The sequence below is a fragment of the Physcomitrium patens genome, chromosome 15 (assembly GCF_059467195.1).
Source record: "Physcomitrium patens ecotype Gransden chromosome 15, ASM5946719v1, whole genome shotgun sequence".
NCBI classification, from domain to species: Eukaryota; Viridiplantae; Streptophyta; class Bryopsida; order Funariales; family Funariaceae; genus Physcomitrium; species Physcomitrium patens.
The window spans coordinates 7,522,276-7,547,988 of record NC_143424.1 but is presented as its reverse complement, the minus strand read 5'-3'; the positions used below and the strand labels follow the sequence as shown (position 1 = coordinate 7,547,988).

The following is a 25,713-nucleotide window of genomic DNA, read 5'->3' as shown; positions in this document are numbered from 1 at the left end:
TAAAGTTTTAAGTATTCATCAGCGTGCATATTCGCAAGTCAAAAGAGAACTTTGGGGAGTCGTTTCGGCTATGAAAGCTGAAAAGGACTATTTGATTGGGGCAGTAGTAGTAATTAAAATAGATTGCTTGCCATTGCTTGGAATGATTATTAAATGTTCAATGCCAGATATTGCAATGTTAAGATGGATTGCTTATATTAAGTCACTAAATCCAGAATTTAAGCATATTACTGAGAAGGACAATTTAGTAGCAAACATGCTATCTCGAGCAAGATACAAGAGGGAGGACGAAATGATTGAAGACATTGATGACGTCGGATAGAAATTCTATTCAATATCAAATCTCAACAGAGAAGACAAGCTATTTCTTGAAGAATCTTATGAAGGAGAATTATTGGATATTGGTCATTACTTGAATATCTTGACTAAGCAGGGGAATTGGTCTACAGAAAAATTCAAACAAATAAGAAAAAAAGCATATGGATTTTTACTTCGAGATGGATTCTTATGGAAGAGATCGAAGAAAGGAATTGGGATGCCACAATGAATGATAGGCAAAAAGGAAGAAAGACTAAAATTATTAAAGGAATTTCACGATAGTTTATGGGCAGGGCATAGAAGAATCTAGGCTACTTTTGCTAAACTCAAGGAACGATATTGGTGGAAAAATATATATCGAGATGTGCTCTCATTTGTAGAGTCATGTGAAATCTGTCAATTGTATTCTAATATCCGACATCGAGATGGTCTTCATCCTACGTATCCTCTGGCTATTCATTTTAAAAGGGTTGTTGATTTGGTTATTATGTCGGTTGGGTTATGGCAGATGAGATATTTGGTTTTAGCTCGTGAAGATTTATCAAAGCAAGTAGAAGGAAGAGCATTGAGGACAAAATCTATAGAGGGGATTTATAGGTTTTTGCTTGAAGATGTCATTTGCCGTTACGGGTGCGTAGGAAAAATCACTGCAGATCGTGGAGAATTAAATGGACAAGAAGCTCGTAAGTTCTTTGAAAGATGTGGAGTTAAACTATCACTGACTACTGCTTATAATCCGGAAGGGAATGCAAAAAGCGAACGCGGTCACCCGCCGATTGTGAAAGCATTGGTTAAAGCTTGTAATGGGAAGGTTAAAGAGTGGCCACGGCTATTGTCATTTGCATTATGGGTTGATCGAACTACACATAGTTCGGTGACATAATATATGCCAGTAGAACTTATGACAGGTCAAAAACCAATTATGTCGATTGAAGAAAAGGTATTTACTTGGAGTATGCTACCATGGGAAGATAGATTGACAAGAGAAGAACTTTTGGCTATTAGGATTCGACAATTGGAGCAAAGAACGGAAGATGTCCGGATAGCATTGGAAAGGTTAAAAAGAGCAAGGTTACAAAACAAGGCGCGATTCGATAAGCAACATCGATTGAGACCAAAAGCAATCGAGGAAGGTGACTGGGTATTTGTTTATGACAATAGTCTGGATAATCAACATAGTACTTTGCGGAAATTTTTAAAACGTTGGTTTGGACCATATGTAGTAACAACAGTTCATGATAATGCGACTTACTCGTTACGGGAGTTGGATGGTACAAAATTGAAAATACCAATTGCAGGGAAGCTAGTAAAAATATTTAAACGAAGATACGCAGAGATGAATATGGAAGACCTTAATGAAAGTATAGAGATTCCACAGCAAGAAGATGAAAGTGATTTGGATAATGAAGGTGACGAAGACGAATTGGCCAAAGACGTAGAAGATATATTCTGAATCAAACAGCAATTGGGTAAATTGGTGCATATCGGAGGATGCACAGGTTCAGAGGGGGTGGATGTCGTGTTGTAATACGAGTATACCGTGAAAATATAAAAAAAGGAGACTTTTATTAATATTATGTTACCTCGAATATTGGGAGCAACGACCAACTCCAGTGCAAATACTGAGTGGTCAGGTTCAGTCACCCCGTTACAGTCAGCCATGGCATACTGAAATGCTCCGTTCGATTCCAATAACGGGAGTCAACATGAAGAGAAAGGACCAATTCATGCGACGGGTGAGCTTGGTTCGAAGAGCCAATTGGATCCAATTTCAAGAATCCAATTCGGGTCCTCTTACCCAATATGAGACCTGCATTGGTCGGGCAACCCAATGCAATCTAGTTACGGGAACATCCAGGTTACTACGGGCATCTTACCCAATATGAGACCTGCATTGGTCGAGCAACCATATGCAGTCTAATTACGAGAACATCCAGGTTACTACGGGCATCGTACCCAATATGAGACCTGCATTGGTCGGGCAACCCAATGCAGTCTAATTATGGAGAAATCCGGGTCTTACTACTGGACTCTTATCTAATATGAGACCTGAATTGGTCGGCCAACCCAATACAGTCTAATTACGGAAAAATCCAAGTTACTACGGGCATCTTATTCTCTGTGTCGTTTCGAAAGCTCTGACAACGGGAGTCAATTTCGGATCTAAGCTCTGACGATGGGAGCCAATTCCGGATCCAAGACGGAAGATTGAAGAAATTCAGAGGATAAGGTTAAAGGGAGAATGAGATCAAGGGGGGGGGGGGATTTTGGATCGAGGAGCTAGCTTCAAGCTCTTTTCAAGGTTACTAGTTCGTTTTCATGGGAGGTTTTTGAAGATCAAGGGGATTGAAAAAGAGCTTCATGCTTCGGGTCGGAGAAGAAAAGACGGAGAATTGGATTTTTCTTCTTCATAGAGTTTTAGGAAGACTGAGGCAATCGTTGCTGAAGTCAATGTTGTAATGGTGAATCGAGATTTTTAATGAAGTGGATTTGATTACTCTTGACTGTTTTGTAAAATCGAATTATGTCTGTGATTGAAGGATTAAAAGGGTGTCTATAGGATTGAGTATGTGGAGTGAATGAAATTTATTGGGTTAATCTAACAAGACAGTCAGTGGATACAAGCTCGTAAGTACAAAGTGGTATCGGAGATTAACAGATTGGGTGGTTCGGGGTTCTCTGTAACGTCTAGAGACCTACAGGCTGGGGCAAAAAGGACTTCGACAAGCAGTCGAAGGGCATCCGTATAGATTTATGGTATATTCTTGCAGTCGTTTATTTTCCAACAGTCAAAAACTGATAGATTGCTTGACTATTGGCGAATCTCCATACTATCTTCTACAGCCAGATGCCCGACGCATTCTCGAGCAAAAAAGCACGTAATACGACATCGGTCATCTACAAGATATATACTTCGTCTCTTAATTACCTTAGTTTTAATCTTAAGTCAATTGATAATTTCAATCGAGATATAATTTCTTGTAGATCTACAATCCACAAAGACTTAACATCGTTGTCTTCTAAGTAGTCCTATTAGATGCACCAGTTGAGTCTTTTTATAATTATCCAAGGTCATATCATTTTTCTCTGAGAGATAATAGCTATCTCTAATATTGGCCTTTGGTACCTTTATTAGAAACCCTCATTTTTCTACTCTATTTCATGATCAACTTAGTGAGTCTTGAGATAATAAACTTTCTTTATTTTATTGGACATTGAATTTTGATGTTTGGGACAATCTCCAATCTCATGGCTTAGCTCCCAACAATAAAAATACAATCTCTTTTAAACCAATATTTGTCATCTTTGTAGTATCATTGATTCTTGTAGGACATCAATTTCCATTGGCATTGATTATACTATCATAATATTAAATCATAGTATATGATTTCATGCTTTAGATTGTGTCCTACAATTTCTAAAATCTATAGCATCAATCTTCTTTGTAATTATAATTGCCTCTTCAAATATTCGTAGATCCTTTAATTCTACCTTTTGCTCAACTCCACATTTCAAATCTCGTAGAAATCAATCTATTATTTCTACATTTGAAACATTGTCAATTTAGAGACATAAGAACTTAAATCAAGAGACATAATCTTGCACCAAATTAGATTCTATAAGTTTTGTCAATTAATCATGTGCTATTTTTTCTGCATTGATGGGCCAAAATTAATTCCTAAATTCAATCTCAAACTCCTTTTAATCACAAAATCAACCTTGAGCTCTATAACTTTATACTTGATGTTGCTACCAAATGGCTATCGCATATCTCAAATAGGTGGCTGCATACATAATTCCTTCAATAATATTTACCTCAGATAGTTAGATGTATTGTCATATATTTAAGAGCCATTGACATACATCTTCTTGTCTTGAAGTTCTATAGTATCTACTAGACTTACTCAATTTTAGCCTAGAAGATGTTAACTTTCTTGTCCTTGAGGCTTCTATTTGTCCTTACAAAGTAGCTATCTGGCTTAAGAGGTACTATATTTGAGCCTCCATCTAGGATTGCTCTATCATATCTTCCATGTTGTAATTTCCTTATTAGACTCCACTATTGTAATGTCTTTTAATCTTTTGGTTGATTTTTTAAGAATAGCTCATTGTAGCCACAACATAGTATTCAATATGACCATAATAATTGACTTCAAATTAAATGATGGCTATTGACACATTATCAAAGAATAATCTAATAGTTGATTTGATACCAATGAAATAAGATCAATCTATTTTGAGAGTCTAAGATTCTTTTAATCCATAGCAATATAAAAATTCATCACAAAATAGGACAAATAGACCAGAACAAAATTAAAGAAAATTAAATAAAATAAGACATGAAAGACAAAACTCTACAAATAGAAATAAAATAAAATAGAACTAAATAAAAAGATGCAAAATCAAACTTTACTAAGAAAGAAGGTCTAAAGCCATATCTAATCAGCTCTCTCAAAAGGCCTTAGTCAGTCTTATTTATACTTGTTCAATCACCCTCAATTTTATAGAATGTTCCTAAATGATGGATTCCACTTAAATAATTGTCCTAAATTCCTTTTAGAAGGTTCCATAGTGGATTCTACCTAGATAAATACCCTAATTTTTCTTTAAAATATTTTTTCGTGGATTTTATAGAAGTTTCTTATAATAATATGGTACATTCTTTTTTCTAACAAACATCTTTTTTTTTACTAATTATGATTATCATCCATGACTTGATGTTTTTGATATTTCAAAAGTTGATAATCTTGTGACAAAAGATTTAGATAAGTATTTATCTGAGCTACATAGAATATTGAAAGTACAACTTAAAGAGGCTTAAAATAGTAAAAGAGCAATGTAAATGCTTATTGTAAGGAATAACTTCATTTTCATATTGGTGATAAGGTATTATTACTTTATCATAATATTAAAACTATTTGTCCTTATGACAAGTTGGATTATCATAGTCTTACACCATTTCTTATTTGTGAACAAGTCAATTTAGTTGCTTATCAATTACATCTATTGGAGTCTATGAAAATCCATCTCATATTTCATGTGTCTCTTTTAGAGCCATATAAGACAATAAATATTCCAGTGTTGTGATGCACTTAATTTAAGTGCATCAAAGATATTTAGAGGAAAATTAATTTTACTTATAGGAAAAAGAGAAAGAACATAATATTAATACATTTATAATTTGAATAGAATTTAGAATGTGAAATTGATGTCTTATGGGAATTATTTGATCTAAAAAGTATTATAAATATCTAACTCTATAAAGATTTAAGAGGGATATTGGAAGGAGGTGAAGAGTAAGAATTTTTGACATCAAGGTTTTTTTAATTTTGAAAAAAGAATGAAAGGGACTGAGTCAAAAAGAAGAAAAAGAGAAGTCGCTAGAGTTTTTGGAATAAGAAGGACAAGATTCAAGTCTTGTTTGGAGTTTTGAAGGCTACTTATACAATTTTAATTTTTTTTTTCTAAAATTTCAAAAGAAGTTAGGTCATACTTTAAGCTTTTCAATAAGCTATAGCACGCAAAAAATAGAGCTATGACAAAGAAAAACCATATAAATTTGTAAAATTAAGGGTTGTTGGAGTTTTCAGGTAGTGAGATTCAAGATTGGTTAGGTATTTCTATGCCATTTCTTGTATTTTCTTCTTCTTCCTATTTTATAATTTTGAGAGAAGTTAGATTATTTTGTTATCTTTTCAACAAGTTATAGGATGTAAGAAATGGAGCTATATCGAGGAAAAACCATACAAATTTGTGAAAGGGGGGTTGTTGGAGTTTTTGGGCGGCAAGATTTAAGACTAGTTAGGGATTTCTATGCCATTTCTTATATTTTCTTCTTATTATTTTGAAATTTTGAAAAAAATTGGATCTTATTTTTAGCTTTTTAAAAAGCTATTTTATCTAAAAAATAGAGCTATAAAGAGGGAGATACCAAAAGATTTGTGAGAAGGGAATTGCAAGAGTTTTTTGGGTGGCGAATTCAAGACTACTTTGGATCTTTCTATGCCATTTACTGGATTTTTTTTTTTTTTAATTTTAAAAATTTAGAAGAAGCTAAAACTCATTGTCAGCTTTTCAACAAGCCTTAATATACAAGAAGAAGAGCTATAATGAGGGAAATCCAAGCTGATTTGTATACAAGGGTTTTGAGGCAGCTATTGCAACAAGTGGCCAATGTTTTTTTCTCCTTGATTTGGCTCTAATTTCCACAAGATTTTATTTATGGACTTTAATAATTTGAAGTTTATAGCTTGAATTTAGCTTAACAAGCTAAACTTTTCTTAGATTAGATTAATAATAAGTAAATTATAGGTATTTTAATAAGATGAGGTATGGATTTAAGATTTGAATAAGGAGTTGGATACATCTTGGTACAATAAAGAAATTAGTCTAAATTTTGTATTTAGCCTTTGACTAACTTTTCATATTTGACTTCATTTAGGTAATATTATGCTCTTTACAACCTACTTGTAATTAAAGACCCTATATTCTTTCAAGGAGGCTTGCCTTCTTGACATCAAAAAGAAGACAAATACCATCGCCTTCTATAAAAGTAGATAATAATCAAAAATTTGAGGTCGAAGAAATCTTAGACTCAAGGGGGCATCGACCTAGGTTGGAATATCTTATTCATTAGCATGGATATGATATTAGCAAAAGTACATATAAGCCAACAAAAAATCTTACAAATGTAATAGAGAAGATCAAAGTTTTTTATCAACAATATCCATCAAAATTAAGATGAAGGATAGCAAACCTTTCCTATGAAAGAAATACAATTTACGATAAATTGCATTCAACTTTCTATCCTTGTTTATAATTTATGTATAATTGTGGCATTAAAGAGATAGAGAACCAATACTTAGTTGATTCAACTCAAGAACCATCATTTGTTAATTTACCAGATGAGATCTTGTGATTATTACAACCTTCAAGACAATGTAATAGAAATGAAGACCTTTAAGAATAATATATTATTTTTTGAATAGATAGTAAGATACAACGCATTTAATATCAAAATCTAAAAAGAGACTCTTGATGTTTGGTGATTTTATTGGATTTGGATACAATTCCTCATGGTATCATAAATATTTTCATTCAAAGAAGTTACAAAGGTTTCAATAATGATCAAATTACAAGATAGTCTTCTTGCCTTAGAATTGGATATGATTGATGGCTGAGAGGACCTATCAACTATCTTTAAAAGAAACAAAGATCAAAGTACATTACAAATATAATTTGTCAGATATTAGACTTCCTAAACATATGATCATTACTTCTCGTGGCACTCATTTTTAGAAAGGGAGATAATGTCATGGATATAAATTTATTATAATTATTATCTAAGTAATATGAATAGATAGAACTAAGTAAAAGTAGATTAATTTTATAATATCTTTTTGAAAAGATTTTTAAAAGCTTTTTAGATATTATTTTGACTTTACGTGTATTTGTAGTTGATTAGTAGATTAAAAACTTGATCAACAAGCTAACCACATATCACATATATTGGTAGCTTGTGAAATAAGCTAATTATATAGCACCCATATAGAAACTTGCTTTGCAAGTTAAGATATGTATCATGCAAAGTCAACATATTTTTGGATGTCCTTTAGAATGTCACCACATAGATCTTAGGTAGATAGTATATATAGAAGCAAGAATAAAGCCTTTTTCACTCTTGTCAACTCCTTTCTTATTTCTAGTCTAATTTCGAGAGCCTCTAGTTTTCTTGTCTTGTGGTAATAGCCATTCTAGTTTTTTTTTAATATACATATTTCTTTATTTTTATTTTGTCATATTCTTTGAGAGAGTCTCACTTATTTGTTTGTTTTTATCGAATTCTTATCCTTGACAATATATCGAATTTAGGTCAAAAATAATCTTCAGCTAAAATATTTATATAAATTCCTTTTTTAGACTAAAATTTTTGAAAACACCTTGAATCCTCTTGATTTTTATTTCCCACATAGAGATGTTTTTCTTGCATTTTTACACTTATTGCATACATGCAAAAATACATAAGTTATTGAAAATGGATTGCCTACCTTAACTAGAAATTCTTTATTAAAATTCCTCCCTTCATCCTATTAAAACTAATCCTAATGCATCTCATAGATTAAGAATTGGTGTCAAAAAATTTACTACATATGCAATTATTTATGTTAAAAAAGCACAAAGGATTCAAAACAAGATATATTCTAGATACAAGTTTAATAGCTTAAAATTATCTTAATAGCAATTAAAAGAAAGTCACAACCTAGTGTGGCATCTAAGTGACGTAGTGTGATGTTTTTACAAAAGAAAAAAATAGAGGTAAAAAAAATTTTAAAAAAGTAGAAATTCAATGAAGAAATAATGGATTTCCACAATGAAGTTATGTTTTGTCAACCTGAAGAAAGGAAGAATTGACACTCAATGGATGAAGCGATGCGCAATAAGAGTAGAAGGTGAGTTGCCATTAGGACAATTGATTAGGATGTTATTGCTAATGATGGTAAATGATAAAAAATAGAAGTATAACACAATAATTGAATCTTGTCATATCGTCAGCTGTAGGGTCCAAACTTGCGCGGGGGAACCCCAACAGATTTCAAGTCTGTCGCCTTAACCACTCGGCCAAATTGACGAGGCAGATGCCAACAGCATTCCTATTTCCCTCTATATTCTATTACTCATCTCCAAACACCTTCACCTCCTGCATCCACATGCTCATCACCTGTGGCAATATTTTATGATTCTTACAAGATGTAATTATAATTAATATATTCATCAAAAAAATAAAAGCAATAAAGTAAGTTACTTTATAAACAATATCAATATAAAAATTATCATTAAAAATTAAAATATTATAAACTTGGTTTAAAATCTTATGCTTTCATATATTTTCATTTGTAAATGTATGCTACATGTTGGACTACTAATACCTCGCAACTTTAAAAAAATTATAAGATAATAGTAGCAAAAAGTGAGCCAATTGGTTTGAATACCATATATTTCTTTGAGCTTAGTATTACATGACTTTTCCAAACATATTATTTCAAAAAGTAATATTTTTTATATTAAATTAAGTTATTTTATTTATATTATAATAATATATATTTTTATATAACTTCCTTTGTTTTTTTACTACTTCTCTAAAATATATATATGCATATTAATTAAGGGGGGTTGCACCCATTGAACATTGCAATTGTAGCATGTATTTATTAGGTTGTAACGATATCAATTAAAGATATAGCATTAACAATTCCCTATACATGTATGTATATAGGCAGTGTAACTGAAGTTGTATTCACCAAAAGGCAAGTTAGTCATGAGAATGTTGGGAAACGAATCAATGAACAAGAATGTCCAATAAGACATCTCTTTTTTATTTGGTGGACATCCATAATACCATGCACCCACACATGTACACAAAAGAACTCTAATTTGTAATAAAGACATTATAAAAAAATTATAATAAAAGACTTGTGTAGAAAATCTCATAGCATTTTTTTCACAAATATTATATTAAATTTTTAAAAAAATTATAATACATCTCATTATTTTTATCATTGGATTTAAAACAATCTAATTTATTACTTATAGATCTGTAACAATGTATTTATTCCTAAAACTTTTCTTGTATGTACAAGAAATTTACTACATGAAAAGAAAGATGTGAAGCACAAGAAGAACCACTTAGTAAAAGGTAGATGTCCATATAGCGATCTCATTAAAAATAACCAAATATACTACAACAAAATCTATATGCATTTAAATTATTCAAGATTTAAACACAATTATATATATATATATATATATATATACATATATGAACATAGTAAATTATTAATAATTAATAAACAATTAGTATTCCAAAAATGTACCTAAGATCTAAAAAACAAATAAAAATTTGGTAATTCAATTAAAAAAGCTTGTAGTATATTATTATTCAAATTTAATAAGCTAAATATAGAAAAAAAATACCGATTTTTTTTTCAATTACTATAAAACTTTAATCTACAATTAATAGTAAAAACAAATAGATATCAAATTGTTAAGCAAAGTTAACTAGATCTAGTATCAACTTATTAATTCTATAAGAAATCTAAAAGAACTTTCAGAAATAATTACAAAAAAAAAAAAAAAAAAAAAAAAAAAAAAAAAAAAAAAAACTAATGGACAAATTGTAAAAAAGTAATGAATAAACATATGTTAAAATATGTAAACTGAAAAAATAAAAAATATAAATATAAATAAGAAAAGATGATATTGAATCAGCATAAGAAAAAATTTAAATTCTATAATTATTTATATAATTTGTCTAATTTAATTTCTAGGTCTTTAAAACAAATAATTTTTATAAAAAAAAGAAGTAAAGAACAGAATGAGATAAATAAAAAGATGATGAGGATAATTTGACTCAAAAAATTAAGAAAACAAAATACTAATATATATATATTTATATATATTAATCTTTGAAAATAATAATATCAAGTTTTTTAAATGCATATGTAATACAGTTTCTTTTTAATGAGATGTACCATATCATTTTCTTCACTTTACACATATATATATATATATATCTAATTTTATTTTTTTTCTCTTTTTACAATTCTAGATATAACAATTATGAAGGAATTTGTGCAATACACCATACTGATACACAAGTTAAATAGACCCAGAACATAAAATTAAGAACTTTTTCATGGCATAACTTATATTTAAAACAAATACGGTAAAATCATCCTTTAACAATCTCGGATGTCTATAACTAATATGACAAAACCATGTTATTGTTCAACACATTTACAATAATTCAACAATTTCGATTCAATCAAAATTTGAAATATAATCAAGTATGATGTGTACACCGAAAATCAAAATTAATTACAGTAATCTTTGCAATTAAATGTATAATGTATCATCTTCACATTTTTAAGAACACTATTCTGCAATATGTTATGCTCTTATATTTAGAAGCAAAATGTAGAGGCCTGAAATAACTAAAAAAGTGTATTAGAAAAGTCAACACAAATTAGTTCAACAAAAAAATTTACTAGCACCTCATTGCGTAATTTCTCTACACAACAGTTTTATGAATTAATAAATAAATTCTACAAAAATTAAAATAAAAAATACAGCAAACTAATAACCTAATGAGAATAAAATACATAGCGTTACAAAGAAAGAGAGATAAATTACAGACAATACCTCAATAACACTACAATAATAAAATAAGAAAACACATATATAAAAAAATATATATACATATACTTCAATAAAGAAATATACCTTAACTTAGCCACAAAAAATATTATAAAATGAAAAAACAACAAAACAAATGACAAAAACTATTCCAACAGTAACTTCAGTTTTAATCAATGAAATTAGTCAACAAAAAGGTCATACCTAAGAATTTCAAAAACCACAGCGGTTGCAAATAAACCACTCAAAAGACGAAAAAGCATTCTATGCACGAAATGCACGAACTAGCCATATACTATGGCAGAAAATTAATCTCAATCATATCAAGCAGCGATAACTCCGACCACCTCAATGAATATTTGAGAGCTGGTTCAGGCACAGAAAAGGATAACCAAGCGCTGTATTGCCATACTCGATTCATGAACTGGGGTAAAAAAAGACCTACCGGAAACAATGCAGACATGGCGGCGATCTCCCGCATCGTGGTACCCTCCAAATTACTAACAAACCTGCATACCCCACCGTATTCACGTTATGATCACAAACAACAACAAAACCAAGAAAACAATAAACACGGAGACACGTCAAGGAAAGGAAAGAAAGCGCCACTCACTCCTCCTTGAGACGCTTCATGAGATCAGGAGAATACGAATAATACGCCATTGCATAAGCAGGAGCACGAGCACGAGCTCCTCTACATTCACACACTCCGATCCGAAAATCCTCCGATTTTTCCAAACTAATTCAATCGCCCGAGCTCTGAGCCCACCTCACAAAACGCGAACAGCATCTCAATCCCAACGCTCACTCAAATCTCGACCAACTCTTGGTCCACATCATCCGCTTCTTCCATCAAAATCCCCCCAAAACATGGTCAGCCCAAACACCATTCCGACAAAGCCTACCGCGTCAAACGCCGCAAAAGCGACGCCGCCACCGGAAGCACAAATCGAAAGCCCGCGAGAAAGACGAACGAAATGTAGGAGCGAGAGCAGGTGCGTGGGAAATTCCCACCTTCGCTTCGCTGCGCTTCAGTGGAGCAGACAAGCTTCCAAAGCTTCTAAAACTTCACATAACCCTCCAGTAATTGCTTCTCTCTTAGTGAGAGACGACAATGAAATATAGTATTTACTAAGAAATACACTTTCAAATACTAAATGAAAACCCGAAGAATCCAGACAGATCCGTTGGAGTCGGTTCCGCCGGGGGTATAGCTCAGTGGCAGAGCAATCGGCTGCAGTCCGATAGGTCAGCGGTTCAACCCCGCTTGCCCCCTCACACCCCACATCTTCAGTGAACCTCTTAAGACTTGGTGCCGAAACTGTTCGAGATCGTTTGCGCACCTCTGAACACAAGTTTTAAATGTTCTAGTTGAGTACTTTATACCCCCCCTCCCCAGCATGGGGTGATCGTCGGTTCTTGAAAAGTCCGATGTTGTCAGATCTTTTACACAGAGTTTGTTGTCTCTTGGATCGTTCTGACCTGAAGTGTCTGAAAAGTCCGATGTTGTCAGATCTTTTACACAGAGTTTGTTGTCTCTTGGATCGTTCTGACCTGAAGTGTCTTATGCCGAGCTTAACTTCACTTTTTTATTTGTTTTTATTTGAATATTGGTGGATTCAGCAATGAAAAATAGTGTGTTTTGCCTTGTTGAGTTGGTTTGCTATGACCAACCTGAATAAGAACTCTACATGTTCTATTTTGTTGGAATTGTTATCACCTTCTATTTAATAGACCCACAAATAATTTGCATATTGAAGTGTCTATAAGATAACATTGTGTTTTAACACACCATCCTCCCTAAATTGAATTAGGATGCTATAATTTAAATTGTAATAAAATGGTCTCTTACTTGACTTTCATGTTCTTTTTCTTAATTGTTTAATTCCAATACACACAGCTTCAAATGAAGACATTTTTTTTAATTGGTTGGATTTAAGTTGTTTAGGATACATATGTACTTACAAGGTACAAATGCAAGCGACAAGGAATACATCACTAGGCTAGAGCAAGAGAACAAAGATGGACAACGACAAGTTACTAGAAATAAAACAACAACCAAAACCATCAAGTAAGCTCTTTAATCCCAAACTTGGCCATAGATTCTTGAAAAGACCAAATTAACTCTGGAAGCTTTTTTAGCCTCAACTCCTTAGAAAAACGATCAAAAGAGAGCTTCAAACTTCAACTTCTTCACTTTCCACCAATAAGAGAACATCGGCCATGCCCTCTTCTCCTTTCAAAGGATGTTATCAACCTTCATAGAAAAGACTCTTGTTGTGCAACCTTGGTGGCAAGCGAGGACAATTAACACACAAAACAAGAGGATTCAGAGCCACAATTAACATACACCCTCAACCCCCAAACACCTACACAAGAAACTATAACAACGAGCAACTCAAAACAAATAATAGATGACCTATCTACACCAAAACTCCACAACCCAAGTAATCTGGGAAATGAACATGGTTTGACACCACATGCAACAAGGCTAACAGTATAAATCAAGAAACAACAAGATCAATTCCAATTAATAAAACTACCCACAATAAAACTACTCCAAAAAAATTGACAAGACCAGACAACAATCCAACTTAGTTCAATTACAACTACAGAAAATTTGCCATAAACACTTGGAAAAACAATGCAACTCCTTTTGAGCTAAATAGATTATGGTAGGAAATTACTAAAATTTAGAATTCTTAAAACACTATAGAGCACAATATTGAAAGATAGAAATCTAGGAGTTTAACAATAGTGGTTGTATATTGTCTCACTTAAAAGACATCCCTATTTATACACAAACATTTAAAAAAAAAAAAACTATATACAAAAGATATAGAGGTAGAAACAAACAATGTAGCTTGAAGAAGGTGCTTTTCTAGTTTGCCAAAATTAGCTATAGAAGCAGAAAATAAAGACATGGAATATGACACAATAACAAAAGAGATAAAAATAACAATAAAAGATCTACTCAAAGAAAAATCACTTGGGTTGGACATGGTATTGTCAAAAGTTTTCCAACAATGCTGGTTTGACATATGAGCAGATGTGGTAGAACTGGTACAAGAAGTCCTATTAATAAAAAGACTCTTTTCTAAACTCAATATTAGTAATATTATATTAATTCCAAAATTAAGTGACTTACATTTAATTACAAATTATTTTTCAATTTTTCTTTTGAATCAAATTTATTAGATCATAGAAAAAATATTGAAAAAACAATTAATACCAAACTTGCCTAGATGGATTCTCACAATTCAAACAAGAATCATAAGAAGACAATACATATTTTACAATGTATTCCTAGTGATGGAAGCAATGACTTGAGTAAAAGAAAATAATCAAGATATTTTTAAATTTTGAAAAGACATTTGATTGCATTAGTTGGACCTTCCTAAAAACAACAATGATACAATTAGCATTTATAAGCAAATGGATTGAAATAGTGATGTCACTTATTATAGAAGTGGTAGCCTTAATTACTATTAATGGAAAACATGGGCTAATTTTTACCTTGGAAATATTGGTCCACTAAAGATGCTTCCAATACCATACTTATTCCTCTTTGTAATAGCTATATTAGGGCATATATTAGACAATAAAAAGAACAAAGTAGAAGGCATCATCTTACTACATCAATCAAAAGACACCAACTCTATGTTTGCAAATAATATTTAAGTATTTCAAGTGAATAATCCACCAACTTGTTTGTTTGATAATATATGTATAAAGGTTTCTCCATACATATATATAAATGCTTTGATTATCTTAAATTTTAAACACAAATCTAAATTTAATATACATATATATATATATATATATATATTATAATTTAATAGTTGTAATTATTATACTTATATTTGGTGGTTTGGCCTTAATCTATTTGGTAGTAAAGTAGGTTGCTACTATTGGTATATTAAGTCATATGTTTTGTAGGCCTAATAGTATGGAGTCTCTATTTTATAGAAGGTTTAGCCAATAAACAACTCACTAAGATGAGAAGTTTGGTTTAGACTAACTTCCTTCTTTGATAAAAAAAAATAATCAATATTCTACTTATTTATTCTCAATTTTGGTTTTTCTAAAACTAAAAGCTTCGTAAAATCACAATATATTATGGTCTTGAAATCTCTTTTATTTATTTTAGAATTTTTAAAAAAAATAATTGTATAAGTTGTATAGCACTCTTAATGCTTCTTAAAGATTCTATAGTATTTTAGAGGATTCTAAAAATCTTCTAAAATCTTCTTAGAAATTTTCCGATTTTTTATAATATTTTAAAAACTTCCATAGTCTTGAAGATATTTCTTTATAGAATATTTTTTGGAATTGTATAATATTTTATAGTTTCAATAAAATCTCTTAAAAAAGTATACATAAAGTTTATATGCCATAGTAATGATATAAGGGCAAAACATTCATAACCTTAATTTCACCAACAAAAGTTTTGAAACAATTCAAGAATTATTTTTGTTCTAATTTCATGCCTATTCTTCATATTAATCAAGAAGATTATATCATTATGAATTTTGAGATATATTTATATGTTTTTTGGTTTGGTTTCTTTCATAAATTGACAAGGTTTTCTTTGCCACATCTTTATGTTTCTTTCAAAAGTAGGTTGAATATTGTTCTTGCAATAAATACTTCTACTTTCCAAATTTTGTAGATTATTTAGCTTTGTAGTAGTTATCATATCAAAAAGTAGTCTTAAATATATGCACACAAACACTCTTTTTTTGCACAATATATTTTGTTGTGAAGATCACTAATTCTTTTTGGAGAATGGTTAACTATTAAAGAACATCACACCAAGCATATTTCATCACAAAAAACTTATCAATTATGCCATATAAATATAAAAATCCATTTCTTTTAATTCTAAACCCTAGTGCATGGATGTTGGGGGTTTCTAGACTTACATCGTAGGGTTTTTCAGTCATAATTCGGAAGAATGATGAACGATGCCATATTATAGATTAGTAAGATCATTTCTTATAAAATTTAATTTTTCTATAATGTGTGTGTAAGATCTCTGCACCAGCTCATGTCACAATGCATGTTTTCAAATATTTATGAACTGTTGTACACATTTTTTCATGAAGGGAAAAATAACAAGAATGGAAATTTGCGTCTTGCCGAAACTTTGAGGTTGAAATACTGAAAATTGTTGCTTTGCAATGAAGAACAATGGACCGTCCCTTCACGTCCCTCTGTTGGACCTCTCCAGATTCACGACACGTTCCGATGGCGTTCCCATCGGGAAGTCGTTCTCGAATTGTGCGGGCGCTCGCTGGCCCAACAGACGTTTCTGTGTCCCAGTTCGCCGCCGAAGTCGCGTTCGGAGGGTTCTCCCGTGACAGCAGGGATCGTTCGGTCATGCGGCCTTCGGCATCGCCTTCCCTGTGATGTTTCTCCCAGGGATGGCATGACTGGTGAAGGGGGCTTGGTGCGGGGGCTCTGGAGTGTTGTTGATTGTGGGTGCAGTGAGTTTGTGGAATGCGAGTAACCAAGTGGCTCGGGAAATCTAGAGCTTTGGAGTTGTGCTACGGGATGGCGTCGACTCGGTGAACTGCGGGTGGTCGTGTTTTTCTTTGACAATTCACACAGATACGAGCTGAAGCAGATCACGGCGTGGAGGTTGTTGTGGTTTTGCTGGTTCTTGGTTGCCAGAGATGGTGCGGTGTGGCATGACGGAAACAACTGAATTTCGAAGGAGGGTTGATTTCATACGAGTCTGGGATGGAGTGATTTTTCGTTCAGGGACAGAGCATGCGATCGAATCTTTTGGTTGGTTGTCTGGTGAGCGTGCAAGGGCTTATGGCCACAGGTGATGAGCATGTGGATGCAGGAGGTGAAGGTGTTTGGAGATGAGTAATAGAATATAGAGGGAAATAGGAATGCTGTTGGCATCTGCCTCGTCAATTTGGCCGAGTGGTTAAGGCGACAGACTTGAAATCTGTTGGGGTTCCCCCGCGCAGGTTCGAACCCTGCAGTTGACGTTTTGTATCCACTACACACTTGTATTTTGGCTCGTATTGGAGGCTCAGGAACCCCTTCCTTCGTGGTTGCTTTGGTGAGACTTCTGCACAGCATGCTCTGAGTGGCCGTACAAATCAAATACTTATTGTATTTAGACCTTGGCATGTTCGTACCACGTAAGGTCCTGCTGCTGCCACCATTTTCCTCCCTCAGCGATCTCATCCTAATCAAAGACATCCATTGGCAACTCTCTTTGTGCATTGCTTCATCCATCGAGTGTAAATTCCTCCTTTCTTCAGGCTCTTTGTTACACATGACAAACATCACTTTATTGCAGGAATCCATTCCTCACCCTAAGTGTCCAAGGTCCATTGTGACAATCTAATCTTTCTTATGTTCCTTAAGTCTAACCGACTCCCATGTTAGTCTTAGGTGCCTTTCACTCTTCACTTGCATTTGTCCTTCATCACTCGTTACTCATTAGAGAGTACTTCCATTCAAACTCACCTTTGGATTCAAGGATCTTTGCTTGGGATTTGCTGTGCCACCACCCAACCACTCCTTAAAGCATTCACCAAGGTAAATATATATTTAGGTCTTGAGACCTATTGTGAGTTACATTGGTTTGAAGATCACTTTAAATCAAGAGGTTTTTTCATTAATACAAAAATATGCTTAGTATCTTGATAAATATCTTTGGTGTAGAAACATTAATATCACAATTCATAAATTGAATTGATGAAAAACAAGTATGTCTTATTTCAATATGATTATTGTTGTTTAGATGGTTGTAAAATAAATTCTCCTATTGTAATTTAATATAATACACAATTGTTGCTTCTTATTCACGATATATATATATATATATATATATAGTTATTTATTTATTTAAAAAATATTATACATACTACCATTTTTATTATTTTATTTGTATTATTTTGTATCAATCTTATAATTTCTTCTTATATTATATCATCAAATATTAAACATATTTAAAATTACATTCATTGATCTATTTATATTTTTTTATGTTAATATTCATCACAAATATACATGTGTTATAGTTCAATTCAATTATTGGAAGCCAATCAATTCAATTATTTTAGTCAATTTCTACATGGTGCCTTAAATATATGTTGTTAGTATTAATTAATTTTTCTGTTTGACCATCATTCTTTAGATGCAAAATTTTAGTCATTATGCCCTCAATTCTAGACTTCTTCACTATATATTGCCAAAATATTGTATAGAATTGCATATTCATATTACTAAATATATTTTAAGATAATCTCTAATTATTTGACTATTTATCAAGAAATAATGTTGTTTTGATATTTATAATGATCTTAAATCTTTGATAAAAATGAATAGATTTATATTTATTTATTTATTTATTTATTTATTTTTGTTTTAAAGATTACTGATTGTCCTGCTTGAATATTTATATTTTTTTATATTCTCATATGAAATATTTTTTTAAAGAAAATGGACTACCTTTTTTTTTATAAAAATTTGATGTGATATTAAATGTTACAGATTTTGACTTATAGTTTTGTTGAAATTATCTATTATAGAGATAGAAGTAAAGTTTGTGGATTCTACATGAGGTAGAAGTGAAAATAGATTTGTAACTATTGCAAATCTTTATAAGCTTATCAACACTCTTACAGTAAACATTCCATATATTATTAATACCAACCATCAAATTGGTATATGTATGTGAATAGAAGAAGTTAATTATGAAGTCCAATATCTACACAAAGAAATTGTGTAATGGAAAGAAGCAAGTAGATCATCCTTACAAGCAAATCTAAAAACTCTTGCTACTACAAATATGAGGGAGGCAAAGATTAGATATAAATTACAATACATGATATAAAGAATCAAGAAATTTTTCCCTATAAAAGAATAGATGTTCAATGAAGATTATATCTTGTCTTTAATTTAATATTATAAATTCTATGTATTTTAATACAATCAAAAAGATGAAGAATCATCAACCAATAGATTCAACTCAAGAGCCATTGTTTGCTAACTTACTAGATGAGACATTATAATTATCACAACCTTCAAGATGACATGATTGAAATGAAGAGCTTCAAGAATGATTAGTTCTTCCTTGAATGGAAGGAAAGTTATAATAAGTTTGATACTATAACCTTAAAAAAGACTCTTGATGTTTAGTGATTTTATTGGAAGTAAGAATTATTCTTGATGGCATAATCAATATTTTGTTTGAAAGAAGTTATAAAGGTCTCAAAAATGATCAAATAATATGGTGGTCTTTTTGCCCTGAAATAAAATATTATTGATGGTTGAGAGGACCTATCAACTATCTTTGAAAGAAACAACAATCAAAGTATGTGACAAATATAATTTGTCACATCTTGGATTTCATCAATATTTGATTACCACTCTTTGTGGAACTCATCCCCAAAAAGAAAAATAATGTCACAAACATATTTATTTTAATAATTATCTAAGTAATATAAATAGGTAGAAATATATAAAAGTAAATTAATTTAATAATATCTTATAGAAAAGCTTCCTAAAAGCTTCATAGATGCATTTTCACCTTTATATATCTTAATAGGTGATTAATTAGTTAGCAACTTTGCCAAGAAGTTAGCCATGTATCACACTTATTAGTAGCTTATAGAACAAGCTAATTATGTTGCATATGTACTAAAAACTTGCCTTATAAGTTAGACATGTATCTTGCAAATTGGATACATTGTCAAGGTCTTATAGAACGTTACCATGTATCTCTTAGATAGATAGTAAAACCTTCTTCACTCTTGTCAATTCTTTTCTTATTTCTAGTTTAGTTGTAAGAGTCTCTAGTATCTTAGTCTTTGGCAATGGCCATTTCAATTTCTTATTAAATACATTAACTTTCTTATTTCTATTTTATCATCTCTCATTAATTTATTTTTGACTTGTTTATGTATCTTCTTTGAGTTCTTAACTTTGATAGCAATCTTTGTCATAAAAATAAAAGTCTTTATCTTCATTTAATTTTTTTGATCACTTTCTATAAATGTGGTGATAAATACTTCCAAGAATAAATCAAGAATATATACGAGTCATAAATCCATCTTTATAAAATGCTCAAATTAAAAAAGCGTCCTTCCAAATATGAATGTGCCTATAAATTTAATCTAAGTAAATCCATCAAGACAATAAAAAAAGATGTAATCTTAAATAGAGCTTGATATGTTGTAGAAATCTTTAAATTTTTCATCTTATTCCATCAAAATTCTTTTAAATACTAATCTTTGCCTCCCTCATATTTGTAGTAGCAAGAGTTTTTAGATTTGCTTGTAAGGATGATCTACTTGCTTCTTTCCATTACACAATTTCTTTGTGTAGATATTGGACTTCATAATTAACTTCTTCTATTCACATACATATACCAATTTGATGGTTGGTATTAATAATATATGGAATGTTTACTGTAAGAGTGTTGATAAGCTTATAAAGATTTGCAATAGTTACAAATCTATTTTCACTTCTACCTCATGTAGAATCCACAAACTTTACTTCTATCTCTATAATAGATAATTTCAACAAAACTATAAGTCAAAATCTGTAACATTTAATATCACATCAAATTTTTATAAAAAAAAAGGTAGTCCATTTTCTTTAAAAAAATATTTCATATGAGAATATAAAAAAATATAAATATTCAAGCAGGACAATCAGTAATCTTTAAAACAAAAATAAATAAATAAATAAATAAATAAATATAAATCTATTCATTTTTATCAAAGATTTAAGATCATTATAAATATCAAAACAACATTATTTCTTGATAAATAGTCAAATAATTAGAGATTATCTTAAAATATATTTAGTAATATGAATATGCAATTCTATACAATATTTTGGCAATATATAGTGAAGAAGTCTAGAATTGAGGGCATAATGACTAAAATTTTGCATCTAAAGAATGATGGTCAAACAGAAAAATTAATTAATACTAACAACATATATTTAAGGCACCATGTAGAAATTGACTAAAATAATTGAATTGATTGGCTTCCAATAATTGAATTGAACTATAACACATGTATATTTGTGATGAATATTAACATAAAAAAATATAAATAGATCAATGAATGTAATTTTAAATATGTTTAATATTTGATGATATAATATAAGAAGAAATTATAAGATTGATACAAAATAATACAAATAAAATAATAAAAATGGTAGTATGTATAATATTTTTTAAATAAATAAATAACTATATATATATATATATATATATATCGTGAATAAGAAGCAACAATTGTGTATTATATTAAATTACAATAGGAGAATTTATTTTACAACCATCTAAACAACAATAATCATATTGAAATAAGACATACTTGTTTTTCATCAATTCAATTTATGAATTGTGATATTAATGTTTCTACACCAAAGATATTTATCAAGATACTAAGCATATTTTTGTATTAATGAAAAAACCTCTTGATTTAAAGTGATCTTCAAACCAATGTAACTCACAATAGGTCTCAAGACCTAAATATATATTTACCTTGGTGAATGCTTTAAGGAGTGGTTGGGTGGTGGCACAGCAAATCCCAAGCAAAGATCCTTGAATCCAAAGGTGAGTTTGAATGGAAGTACTCTCTAATGAGTAACGAGTGATGAAGGACAAATGCAAGTGAAGAGTGAAAGGCACCTAAGACTAACATGGGAGTCGGTTAGACTTAAGGAACATAAGAAAGATTAGATTGTCACAATGGACCTTGGACACTTAGGGTGAGGAATGGATTCCTGCAATAAAGTGATGTTTGTCATGTGTAACAAAGAGCCTGAAGAAAGGAGGAATTTACACTCGATGGATGAAGCAATGCACAAAGAGAGTTGCCAATGGATGTCTTTGATTAGGATGAGATCGCTGAGGGAGGAAAATGGTGGCAGCAGCAGGACCTTACGTGGTACGAACATGCCAAGGTCTAAATACAATAAGTATTTGATTTGTACGGCCACTCAGAGCATGCTGTGCAGAAGTCTCACCAAAGCAACCACGAAGGAAGGGGTTCCTGAGCCTCCAATACGAGCCAAAATACAAGTGTGTAGTGGATACAAAACGTCAACTGCAGGGTTCGAACCTGCGCGGGGGAACCCCAACAGATTTCAAGTCTGTCGCCTTAACCACTCGGCCAAATTGACGAGGCAGATGCCAACAGCATTCCTATTTCCCTCTATATTCTATTACTCATCTCCAAACACCTTCACCTCCTGCATCCACATGCTCATCACCTGTGGCCATAAGCCCTTGCACGCTCACCAGACAACCAACCAAAAGATTCGATCGCATGCTCTGTCCCTGAACGAAAAATCACTCCATCCCAGACTCGTATGAAATCAACCCTCCTTCGAAATTCAGTTGTTTCCGTCATGCCACACCGCACCATCTCTGGCAACCAAGAACCAGCAAAACCACAACAACCTCCACGCCGTGATCTGCTTCAGCTCGTATCTGTGTGAATTGTCAAAGAAAAACACGACCACCCGCAGTTCACCGAGTCGACGCCATCCCGTAGCACAACTCCAAAGCTCTAGATTTCCCGAGCCACTTGGTTACTCGCATTCCACAAACTCACTGCACCCACAATCAACAACACTCCAGAGCCCCCGCACCAAGCCCCCTTCACCAGTCATGCCATCCCTGGGAGAAACATCACAGGGAAGGCGATGCCGAAGGCCGCATGACCGAACGATCCCTGCTGTCACGGGAGAACCCTCCGAACGCGACTTCGGCGGCGAACTGGGACACAGAAACGTCTGTTGGGCCAGCGAGCGCCCGCACAATTCGAGAACGACTTCCCGATGGGAACGCCATCGGAACGTGTCGTGAATCTGGAGAGGTCCAACAGAGGGACGTGAAGGGACGGTCCATTGTTCTTCATTGCAAAGCAACAATTTTCAGTATTTCAACCTCAAAGTTTCGGCAAGACGCAAATTTCCATTCTTGTTATTTTTCCCTTCATGAAAAAATGTGTACAACAGTTCATAAATATTTGAAAACATGCATTGTGACATGAGCTGGTGCAGAGATCTTACACACACATTATAGAAAAATTAAATTTTATAAGAAATGATCTTACTAATCTATAATATGGCATCGTTCATCATTCTTCCGAATTATGACTGAAAAACCCTACGATGTAAGTCTAGAAACCCCCAACATCCATGCACTAGGGTTTAGAATTAAAAGAAATGGATTTTTATATTTATATGGCATAATTGATAAGTTTTTTGTGATGAAATATGCTTGGTGTGATGTTCTTTAATAGTTAACCATTCTCCAAAAAGAATTAGTGATCTTCACAACAAAATATATTGTGCAAAAAAAGAGTGTTTGTGTGCATATATTTAAGACTACTTTTTGATATGATAACTACTACAAAGCTAAATAATCTACAAAATTTGGAAAGTAGAAGTATTTATTGCAAGAACAATATTCAACCTACTTTTGAAAGAAACATAAAGATGTGGCAAAGAAAACCTTGTCAATTTATGAAAGAAACCAAACCAAAAAACATATAAATATATCTCAAAATTCATAATGATATAATCTTCTTGATTAATATGAAGAATAGGCATGAAATTAGAACAAAAATAATTCTTGAATTGTTTCAAAACTTTTGTTGGTGAAATTAAGGTTATGAATGTTTTGCCCTTATATCATTACTATGGCATATAAACTTTATGTATACTTTTTTAAGAGATTTTATTGAAACTATAAAATATTATACAATTCCAAAAAATATTCTATAAAGAAATATCTTCAAGACTATGGAAGTTTTTAAAATATTATAAAAAATCGGAAAATTTCTAAGAAGATTTTAGAAGATTTTTAGAATCCTCTAAAATACTATAGAATCTTTAAGAAGCATTAAGAGTGCTATACAACTTATACAATTATTTTTTTTAAAAATTCTAAAATAAATAAAAGAGATTTCAAGACCATAATATATTGTGATTTTACGAAGCTTTTAGTTTTAGAAAAACCAAAATTGAGAATAAATAAGTAGAATATTGATTATTTTTTTTTATCAAAGAAGGAAGTTAGTCTAAACCAAACTTCTCATCTTAGTGAGTTGTTTATTGGCTAAACCTTCTATAAAATAGAGACTCCATACTATTAGGCCTACAAAACATATGACTTAATATACCAATAGTAGCAACCTACTTTACTACCAAATAGATTAAGGCCAAACCACCAAATATAAGTATAATAATTACAACTATTAAATTATAATATATATATATATATATATATATATGTATATTAAATTTAGATTTGTGTTTAAAATTTAAGATAATCAAAGCATTTATATATATGTATGGAGAAACCTTTATACATATATTATCAAACAAACAAGTTGGTGGATTATTCACTTGAAATACTTAAATATTATTTGCAAACATAGAGTTGGTGTCTTTTGATTGATGTAGTAAGATGATGCCTTCTACTTTGTTCTTTTTATTGTCTAATATATGCCCTAATATAGCTATTACAAAGAGGAATAAGTATGGTATTGGAAGCATCTTTAGTGGACCAATATTTCCAAGGTAAAAATTAGCCCATGTTTTCCATTAATAGTAATTAAGGCTACCACTTCTATAATAAGTGACATCACTATTTCAATCCATTTGCTTATAAATGCTAATTGTATCATTGTGTCACGGCCATAATCATGTAAGCTAATAATTACATATAGAAATAGGTAGAAGTAAGTAAAAGTAGATAAAAGTAAGTTAATTCTATAATATTTAATATAGAAGCTTCTTAGAAACTTCCTAGACGCTGCTTTAACTTCATAGGTGTCTTTAATTGACTTTTTGGATTAGAAACGTGGTCAACAAGTTGGCCATGTGCCACACATGTTGTTAGCTTGAAGATCAAGCTAACTATGTGGCCCACACATAGAAAAACTTGCCTTATAAGTCAAGGCATGTGTCTTACAAAGTCAACACATATTGGAGGTCCTATAGAACGTCGTCACGTAGCCCTTAGTTAGATAGTATATTTAGAGACAAGAGTGAAGGCTTCTTCACTCTTGTCAACTCCTTTCTTGCTTCTAGTCCAGGTTCAAGAGTCTTTAGTTTCTTGTCTTGTGGCAATAGCCATTCCAGTTTCTTTTTAATATACCTACTTGTTTATATTTTGACTTATTATATCGAGATAGCCCT

General features: G+C 31.6%; 1 long non-coding RNA gene and 3 other non-coding genes across 6 annotated transcripts; 2 read left to right on the top strand and 2 right to left on the bottom strand.

Moving 5' to 3' along the window:
• Window positions 1-11,183: 11,183 nt before the first annotated feature.
• Window positions 11,184-12,861, bottom strand: LOC149987730 (uncharacterized). 3 transcript variants are annotated; one of them, XR_016506658.1, is made up of 3 exons: window positions 12,417-12,861; window positions 12,125-12,270; window positions 11,184-12,020 (listed from the first exon to the last, which is right to left on the bottom strand). It is a non-coding gene; the product is annotated as an uncharacterized LOC149987730 (long non-coding RNA). The 3 variants fall into 3 exon arrangements; XR_016506659.1 differs by having other exon boundaries at window positions 12,526-12,861; XR_016506657.1 differs by having other exon boundaries at window positions 12,125-12,861.
• TRNAC-GCA (transfer RNA cysteine (anticodon GCA)) lies at window positions 12,716-12,787 on the top strand. The gene has a single exon. It is a non-coding gene; the product is annotated as a tRNA-Cys (tRNA).
• A 4,573-nt stretch (window positions 12,862-17,434) lies between the features above and the next one.
• Window positions 17,435-17,516, top strand: TRNAS-UGA (transfer RNA serine (anticodon UGA)). Its single transcript has one exon. It is a non-coding gene; the product is annotated as a tRNA-Ser (tRNA).
• Window positions 17,517-22,601: 5,085 nt separating this feature from the next.
• TRNAS-UGA (transfer RNA serine (anticodon UGA)) lies at window positions 22,602-22,683 on the bottom strand. Its single transcript has one exon. It is a non-coding gene; the product is annotated as a tRNA-Ser (tRNA).
• Window positions 22,684-25,713: the final 3,030 nt, after the last annotated feature.